This window comes from Neolamprologus multifasciatus, chromosome 6 (assembly GCF_963576455.1).
Source record: "Neolamprologus multifasciatus chromosome 6, fNeoMul1.2, whole genome shotgun sequence".
Taxonomy (NCBI): Eukaryota; Metazoa; Chordata; class Actinopteri; order Cichliformes; family Cichlidae; genus Neolamprologus; species Neolamprologus multifasciatus.
Genome location: NC_140444.1, coordinates 7,565,300 through 7,575,091, shown reverse-complemented (window position 1 = coordinate 7,575,091; position 9,792 = coordinate 7,565,300). Strand labels below are relative to the sequence as shown.

The 9,792-nt window shown below is 36.8% G+C and overlaps 1 pseudogene across 1 annotated transcript; it reads left to right on the top strand.

The window, feature by feature from the left end:
- Positions 1-295: 295 nt before the first annotated feature.
- LOC146516280 (excitatory amino acid transporter 3-like) lies at positions 296-3,639 on the top strand (annotated as a pseudogene). The gene is made up of 8 exons (XR_014874585.1): positions 296-334; positions 748-810; positions 888-1,069; positions 1,257-1,367; positions 1,466-1,588; positions 1,706-1,897; positions 2,552-2,686; positions 2,808-3,639. The product of XR_014874585.1 is annotated as an excitatory amino acid transporter 3-like (transcript).
- The last annotated feature ends 6,153 nt before the right edge of the window (positions 3,640-9,792 follow it).

Below are 9,792 nucleotides of genomic sequence, written 5' to 3'. Positions count from 1 at the left end.
GTGGGTGGAGATTATCATTAATACCATACCATTAAAGAATAAACAGTTTCTTTATCTCAAGAAACACTAGAGTTGCTCTTGATGAAGTTAAAGTTCGTGAGCTCCTTCTCCACACTTTTCTCTCCCCATCATTTTGGTATAAGTTCATTTTGGTTGCGTCTATCCCTAGACCTCATTTCCATAACCCAAAGGCTGAGTTGCTCAGTGCATTCCTTGTGTTTTATTGGTTATGGTTTGGGCCACTTTATAAAGTTTTTGCTACCTCTTTAATTTAATTTGGGTTATAAACCTAGTGATGACCTCCTTCACTTGCATCGGCATCTCTTTGGACCTTGTATTGAGAGTTCAACTGAAAAAATACCAAATACAAAATAACCACTTGGAATCAACTCCAGATTAATAAATTTGTTTGGCTCCAACCTGCAGTGACTCTAAGTTGCATAAGCAGCTATATGTGAGGCTTTCTTTTAAGTAACATATGTGTTAATGTTTAACAAAGGTTTAGATTATAACTTTTTAGCACCACTTTTCTCTTTTAAGTGGTTCAACACTAAACACCAACGAATAGCTTTTATCTATGATGGTTGTTTTCTTGACTCTTTTTCAGAAATATGGTGCCAAAAAACCTGGTTCTGTCAAGCTTTAAACAGATATGTTTTATTACTTACACCAAGCCGACAATCTGATATTCATGGTTATTTATTAATTATGTTAATTATTCTTATTTATATTGTTTTTTCTCGTTAGTACAAGACCCAGAAGGTGTTGGTGAACATTGAATCAGACAATAACAATTCTACCTCTGACACGGTAAATGATTTGTGAAATCACAGTGATGACTTCCGTTGGAAAGTTGATCTCAATGAATTTCTCATTTTTTATTTCAGGAAGAGACGCAAGTACGTCTAGTGGGCAAATACACTGATGGACTTAATACACTGGGGGTGATTGGAATGTCTTTTATTTTTGGCCTGGCCCTCCGGAACATGGACGAAACAGGGAAACTCATCATGGATATCATCAGCGCCGTTAACGAAGCCACCAAGGAAGTGGTTAAGATGATAATTGGGTACACTGATATAGTTCCTACAAGGAGGCCATTCAACACCTAAGAGATAGCATGCAAAGATTTAAATTATATAGGTGGACTGATTTCCTGATTGTCATACACTATCAAAAACAAATCATTCTTTCAGGGTGTAAAAACTAACACATTTAATGTTAACTGGCTTTTCAAATAAACCCATTAAGTTTAGCTTTTTGCCAATAGGAGTAATGTTCATGACTGCAAGTTACGTCATTGAGGTTGGGGAAAAGTGGGATGCTGTCCTCAAACTGGGAAAGTTTACAGCAGTGGTTATTACTGGGTATGTTTAATGTAAATGCATACTTTACTAGCACCTTCTTGTCAGTAAGTACAATTGGAATAACTCGTATTCATATTGTATTTTTTGTCTGTTTTTATGCTGTTCATCCATGCAGGAGTAATTTTACCACTGATCTATGTCATGTTTGTGAGACAAAACCTCTTTCCCATCATAAAAGGCGTTTCTCCGGCCTTGCTGAGCACCTTGCTCATCTCACTCAGGTTAGAATTTTAGAACTCTGTATAATACCGTATCACAGAGATGACTTATATTGATATAAAGAAAACATATAGATGCTTACAGATGTTAAAGAACAAACCATACACTGTGTTTTCAAGCCATGCAGTCTCACTGACTTAAACGTGCTGTGAGGAAATAATCAAGGTTGACAAAAGAATCACTTGCTTCATGCTGCCTATTGGGATCAATGCCAATATGGATGGAACAGCCCTTTATGAAGTAGCTGCGGCAGTTTTCATTGCTCAGCTTAATAGCATGAGATTAAACTGGAGCCAGCTATTCACCATTGGGTAAGTGACAGTAATATTCATTTTTCCATTCTCTTTGTCTTTTCTGATTAAACAGAAATGTTTCAACATTGATTGGATCTTATTTAAAACAAAAATCTTTTTATAAAAATCTTTTTTCTGTAGCATGATCGTACCAGACACGTAGAAATCTCATGTTTTAGTTGGTTTCCTGTCAAACATATTTTTGTCCCAAATACTGATGGATTGGAATAGTTAGAATCGTCCTGTATAATATTGTTTTTTTACTAGATCGTGTGAAATGGTGAAATGTATAATGCCTCAGCTTCTTTGAGCAAGTGTTATTGTTTCAAGAGGTATTCAATATTTGTCTTTGAAAGATTCCAGCCAATTCTGTAGATTTGAAGCTATTTTTTCCAATAGCCATATCAAATATGTAAGCCTAATAAAATTGCTTTGTGTACATTTAGAATGTAGAAGCCAACCAGATGACAGAAATCAAAATCTTAGAAGGATTAACTCCATGAACCTCAGATTAAACCTCATAGATACCCTACCACCTACTATCCTGCCTATTGTAAATTTTCACATTTGCCTTCAGTCTCATTTTTAGCATGGAACTGAAGGCAGTACAGTATACAGCTGTATATTATTTTGTATTCAATAGTGGTGTTCTGCTATGTGTGTTGTCTACAGCGTGACGGTGGCAGTGTCGGCTATAGGAGAAGCAGGAATCCCAGCTACTGGAACGGCGACGACTCTCTTCATTTTGACAGTAGTTGGGACTCCTGTGAGGGATGCTTCCCTTTTGCTGGTTATAGAATGGTTGCTGTAAGTTGAAGAAATGTTTTTGATGTTATTGCTACTCTTGCCTTGCCTGAGACCTCAGAAGCAGTATCAAAGGTGCTGATAAACCATGCTTTCTGAGCTCTCTGTACTTTGTATCTTTTAGAGATCGCTGCAGTGGTACTGTTAATGTTCTGGGAGACTGCGTTGGTGTGGCGCTCGTACAGCATCTGTCAAGACAAGAACTGCAAAAAATGGACGAGCTAGGAATTCACCATCCCAGGTGAAGTTTTAATTTGTGTTTTTGGTGAATTTGAAGAAACATAAAAAAAATAGGTCATTATAAATGGGTACACCAGCAGTCAGAAAATAGTTTTCAGTCTTTAGTTGAATATGTAACTTATTAGTTAGTTGTTGGATTCTGTCTGAAGTTGGGTGGACACAGCGGGACACCTTGATCATAAATGGACGTGTTTGGCTACAAGACAAGTGGGAGATTACAATGTGAAAAGGACATTTTTCCTGCGCTGTGGGAGTTGAAAAAGGCAGGTAAAGGTTCTGCTCACAGATACTCATATCTGATATCTACAATATATGTCATTCAGAGACCGGACATCAAAATGTGACATTGAGGATATCCATTCAGCCTACCAACAGCCACGAGGTTGTTACGTCGACACAAAAGCCAAATGAACTGCCTGGGGTTGTCCTGTAACCGCAACTCGAACGATATTTTCCTTGGGAACATGGACTGCAGTGGAACATAATTTTATGTTGTTGTTATTCTGTTACTATTTTATTAAATTTAATTTATTTTTATGGGTTCTTGGAAATAAGCCCCAATTGTTTGATATATTTGGAGTCCAACTATATCAAATCTAATTTCTTACTTGAATTTATTTCCCATCTTGTATTTGTGTGTATTTTGTCTTGTTTATGCAGCATAAAAAGATGTAGCCTGGAAAGTAATTGTAACTTATACAAACTCACTAATAATATCAAAGAATAAATAAAAAAAAAATAAAATAAATAATAATCTATACATTTTAAGAACATTCCTTTATATATATATATATATATATATATATATATATATATATATATATATATATATATATATATATATATATATATAGGTAGATAGAGATAGATAGAGAGATAGATATATGCGCATATTGGCATTTATTTCTTATAGAAGGTGTTGTCTTGATGTACTATAGTTTTCAGCTGATCTCAATAAGTATCTATATAAAATTTAAAAAATAAAAGTATTGTTCTCTGATTACATTGATATATTAGGACATTTATGAATTTTAAAATAACTTTTAAAAACGTTTTTCCCTTGCAAGCCATCTGGAACAACAAATGTGTGAAATGTCATAATATGTCAACAAATAATGATATAATAATGATGAATCGGATAATAAAACAAACAGGTTGTGTGTTTTTGGAACAAACTTGCAATAATTTTAAATCTCTAATCTAATGGCCTCTTAAAGTCCACTCTGTGATCTCTGGTGGCATACCTGTAGAAGAAGTTACTACCTTTCTTGTACCACAGCATGGGCTGCACAGTAAAGCAGGTTAATCTTAACATGAGCCTCCATATAAATTAGTAGACGTGTTATGGGTAACACTGTTGTTATGGGAAACTCAGAAATAAATGTTTATTATTTATTTATTTATTGACTCATTTGTCACTTGACAAACATGACACGATTTCCCTTTACACTGCAGGATTTCCACGTTAAATGTTTTTGTAGTATCTATTGAGTCTCTATTGCCATCTAGTGGTGGTAAAAATTGCAAGCTTCCGAACAGGACACTGGAGCCACACCTAGAAAATACTGTGTGATGTGGTTTAGATTGTGTGGCAATGCAAATGTTTTTAAGGAAAACAGAAGTATTGTTTTTAAAGAAAAAGTTCCACATATGATGACAGATATACATTCCAAAACAAAATTGGGCCTAACTAAAGCTTACAATTAAAGTTTTATAGTTTGATGTCCATTTACTCCATTAAACTTACTGTTTTACAATGGCTGGTTATGGAAGTTTCTATCAAAGGTGCATAATGACGTTTTGCTGATGTGGCAAATGGAGTGCAAATAAAGAATGCTTGATGTTTTCTTTGAGCACACATCATTTGGGTTCTCTATTTTTACAGTTACTTTCAACGAAAGTGAGATAATTTAAAATGTATAGGTATTTACCCCTAAGTTGACTTAGAGAAGTCCCAGGTGTAGCTCATTACATCAATAATACAAATATCCCACTCAAAACAAGCATGCAAATTTGTATGCCTATTTTCAACACTCTCTTTTTTGATGAATGTTTTCTTTTATCTTTAATAGATGTTTTATGAAATAGCTTAACAAACCTCTTGGTTATTTTCTCATATTTGAACTGTTGGGATAAAATTAGATTTAATGATGGAGAAATGTTACTTTCAGCAAGCAAACAGGTAATAAAAGAGGTAATAGGAAAAAGTTGATTTTATCTGCATTTATGGTAAAGTGGGTAAAGTCCCCCCTTTGTGAAAGACATTAGATCAACCTTTACAACAGCAGACAAATACAGAGTTAAGTGACAACTTTATATCAAATCATTTTCTGACACTTTTCAGTGGATCAACACTGTGGAAAATGTTGTTTACATCAAGCATCAGCTAATCAACATAAAATAAATAGACAGCTTCCAGAGCACTCAAAAATGCAGTCGTCTTCTCTTTCATGCCAGTAAAGAAAATAGATACATTTTAAGAATGTGCCTTTAAATCTCATCAAATACAAATGAGCTGATTACATTTTGTGGAATCAGGTTTAACGTAAGCACATATTTAAAAAGGACAAAAACAAGCATCTGATGTCCTTCTTTACACAAAAGCTGTGTGATATTTGTTACGTATCAGGTCTTTCACTCTTATTGTGTTCATAGTTGTGCTTGCCCATAATTTATGCCATCATGTCTAAGTATGCTGTGCATTATTAGCATATTAATGCATGTATGTCCCTATTGCCAGTCTTGGCAATAGGGACCCTATCTCTAAGTCTTGGCAGCCTTAGAGATAGGGTGAGAAGTTTGGCCATCCGGGAGGGGCTCAGAGTAGAGCCGCTGCTGCTCCACATCGAAAGGAGCCAGCTGAGGTGGTTCGGGCATCTGACAAGGATGCCCCCTGGGCGCCTCCTGGGTGAGGTGTTCCAGGCATGTCCCACCGGGAGGAGGCCCCGCGGCAGACCTACGACACGCTGGAGAGATTATATCTCTCGGCTGGCCTGGGAACGCCTTGGTATTCCCCCGGATAAGCTGGAGGAGGTGGCTGGGGAGAGGGAGGTCTGGGCCTCTTTGCTTAGGCTGCTGCCCCCGCGACCCGGCCTCGGATAAAGCGGATGAAGATGGATGGATGGATGGATGGATGGAATGCATGTATAATGCATGTCTCTTTGGATTTTTAAATGTTCACATAACAACGGAGTATTTCTCTATTTTATTGCTTTTTTAAAAATATTGATTTAAACATCAAGAATCTGGACACCATGTAGAAATTTAGTGACAAAACAGCAAGACACCAATAACGTCTTCCTCACAATTATAATTGGAACTGAAATCTAAAACTACCAGTCCAGTAATATTCAGACACAACATTTGTGTTAGTAGACATCAAAATTACAAAATCATCAAGAAACTAATCAATGGTCTAATGTTTTGAGCGTGAACTGGACAACCACACCCTACTTTCCTCAGACCTCAGTCCCAGATTCATCTGCTTTTCACTTTTGTTTGAATATTGTTATTTCAGCATGTAGCCTCTCTCAAATCTACTTTTCTCTCCCATCCAAGGCTCTCAGACGCACTTTTAAGAAAATGGATTCTTTCCTGAACACAACATTCACAGTACTACAACACGTTCCCACAGCCACTTTATTTTAGGATCTTGAGCTAATTTTCAAAAATTAGCTGATGCAGATTGTTTGGACTCAAACTTCAGTATTGCTGATTCACCCAGTTTCCTACTTTAGTCAGTTTTTCATTTGGCTCTCATCTCCAACACCTCACAACTCCTCTTTTACTCTTTCCTTCTCAGTGTTATATACTTGGAAACACCTCTTGAGGTATTTACAGTCCCCTTTCTGCTTGTTCTCTTGTTATCATAACCACAATGTAGGCTCCCTTTGATCACTGGTCCAGTTTAGAGTCTTATATGTTCTGAGGCTCCAAGGGATCTTTAACATGGGCCAGAAGGTGTCATTAAAGGAAAAAAGGTTATTGGTTAATAAATAGTTATAAACCTATTAATCAGTGTTGAGATCTGATGGTCTGACTAGTTTCTTCACTGGCTAACTTCGCCGTCACTCAGATGTCTGTTTACGAATATGAAGATCCTTTCCCAGTGCACTCATACAGCAACCAAGAACAAAAATGTAAAACTAACAGTGTAACTCATTCTTTGTGTAATATTTTGATTTATTTTTGCCTCTAATAAATATTGTGCTTTTACTGTAAATACATCTTTTTTTTTTCAGATATCTTATTAGCACTTTTATGAACCTAAAATCTGCCTGCGTAAGACAGAAGCAGTGATGGAGCAGCAGAGCATGGGAGGAAGGATGTTATGAATTGCTGTAAAACGTGGCACTCTTGTGCCAGTTAACTTGACTGAAGCAGACAGTCACCTCCATTATAGCAGATTGAAATCTCCACTGGGCCGTGTAAGGGAGTAATGTGTTAGTTATATGGCCTGTGCTGTGATGGATTTATGCACATGCTAACTGCATCAATGATAGACCTTGGATAAATCTCTCCATTTTTATTTTTAACGTGAATATTTCTGTCCTGTGGGAAGGACTATGCACTCAGAAAATCATATGCTTTGCATCAAACTCAGCTGAAAATTTGAGATTATAAAAAGATACAAAAAGGAAAAAAACTACCAGAATCTCCACAAGTCAGTGATTAACAATCATAATGTTGTTAATCACTGAATCTGCAGTGGTTTATTTATGAGACACAAGCATACATTTCTAAAGGAGGAGCAGAATGTTAATGACTTCTTCATATGATTGTTTTCCCATCCCGGGCTTTCTTTGTTTTAACCTTCCTCTCGTGTTAGGGTCGGCACCGACCCATTTTAAATTTCAAATGCATAAAAAAAATCACAAACATTTGTTTATTGTATCAAGGCTTTTTGACTTTGTCAGGAACCTCTATTTCTACAAAATAAAACAAAAAAAAAATATTTTCACTAAATTATAAAATGCTCTAGTTGAAATTATGACCTTTGTGTTGTTAGGGTCGGTTTCGACCCAGGTATAATATTATGAGTATAAAGCAATAATTAAATCCAAAATTGAAATCATAAGTGCACTGTCAGCTAAAACATTGACAGCCAGCTCCTCTCCTAATCATATGAGCTTTAGGGGATTCTTATTTTGCATGTTTTTTGCAGTATACCTGCACAAAAACAAAACAAAATAAAGACGGGACATGTCAAGAATTCACTCATTTGAGTGGCCATTTGACTTCCAGAGTGCACATTTACAATTTGCAGCATACAAAAATGAGAAGAAGATTCACAGTGAGCCAAGTTCTGCATCATATTTTTGGTGAAAATGAAGGAGAGGACACAGAGCAGCATAGAGATTCAGATGGGCAGGTTTCTAGGAGGAAGACAATGTGGACTATCATCCAGAAGACACAGACACATCTGATCATTTTCTGGGCAACGATGTCACTTCACACATTTGATATCATTTTGATTCAGGAGTCCTCAGATTTGACAACAGAGAGACCAGAGATGGGTGCAGCTTCTTCCCCTGATGTTCATCCCAGGGCCTGAGGTAACAGTGGATGAACGTCTTGTCCACTTTTCGAGGAAAATGCCCCTACCGGCAATACATACCCAGTAAGCCAGGAAAATACGGCAGAAAAATCTGGGAAGCCTGTGATGCAAAAACCAACTATGGCTGGAATGTACAGATTTTCACAGTCAAAGCTGCGAGTGGCACCCCTGAGAAGAAACAATGAACAATAAAAAATACATTCATGTGTACTAAACTAACATGTGAGTATTATCTGAGGTCAGACATTAAGGTTAACTACAGACATGGGCTCCCATTTGAGCAAGCACTTGTTTAAATAGTGGGAAGAAAAAAATCCCTTTTAACAGGAAGAAACTTCCAGAAAAACCTGAGTGTGAGAGTACCAGAAATACCAGTCTTTATTCTTCTAATGCAGAAGTCTAAATTCAAAACGTCAGTCCAAAAGTCAACTTAAATTAAATATGGCACACAGGGACAAAGCAACAAAACGATCAACAGTAAAACAAGCAAGCAAACAAAGGAAAAAAATAACCATTCACCATCAGCCTGAATTGTTGATAGAATTAAACACAATTGTATTTATCTGGCAGCTTTCAATCGAAATATCACAAAGTGCTTCATAACAAAAATGCTAGAATATCAAATTTTAAAAAAGATGGGGAGGATTCCAGAGTCTGGGGACCACTGTTGCAAAAGGTCCGTCTCCTTTAGTTCTCAATCTTGTATGATGCCCAGCAGATCCTGACCACATGACCTCAAGACCTGCTGGGGATGTGGTCAGTGTAAAAGCTTGCTGATGTATGCTGGTGCTTGTCCATGCAGAGCTCGAAAAAGTCAAATCCAGAATCTTAAAAGTAGAGCCTTATGGGAGCCAATGCAACTAAATTAGCAACAGTGTGACATGTGAGTAGAAGACTTTTAAAAACCTTGCAGGATCATTATGAATATCTTGCAGATGCTCCAAAGAGGTTTTGTTAAGAAAAGTAAATGATGAAGCAAAAGCATGACTAATAGTGTTTCTTATAAAAGCAAGAATCACGAGTCTAACGTGATCATCCAATGTGAGAGCTGAGTCAAAAGTTATCCCAAGGTTCCCGACATAAGATTTAGCAAATGTGGCAAGGGGACCTAGAGTTTCCATCATCCTACCTGTCAAAACTGTCAGAGGGATGCTTGTTTACTCCACGTGTTTCTTTCGATCTATCATCTGAATGTCACAGCAGAAATCAAGATGTGGTGTGGTCACACTGGTGTGCTGTCAGCTGGAATGGCTTATCTCCTCTTTGAGTTACAAAATCAGCTTGAATCATCAGGTTATATTACTCTCCTCAT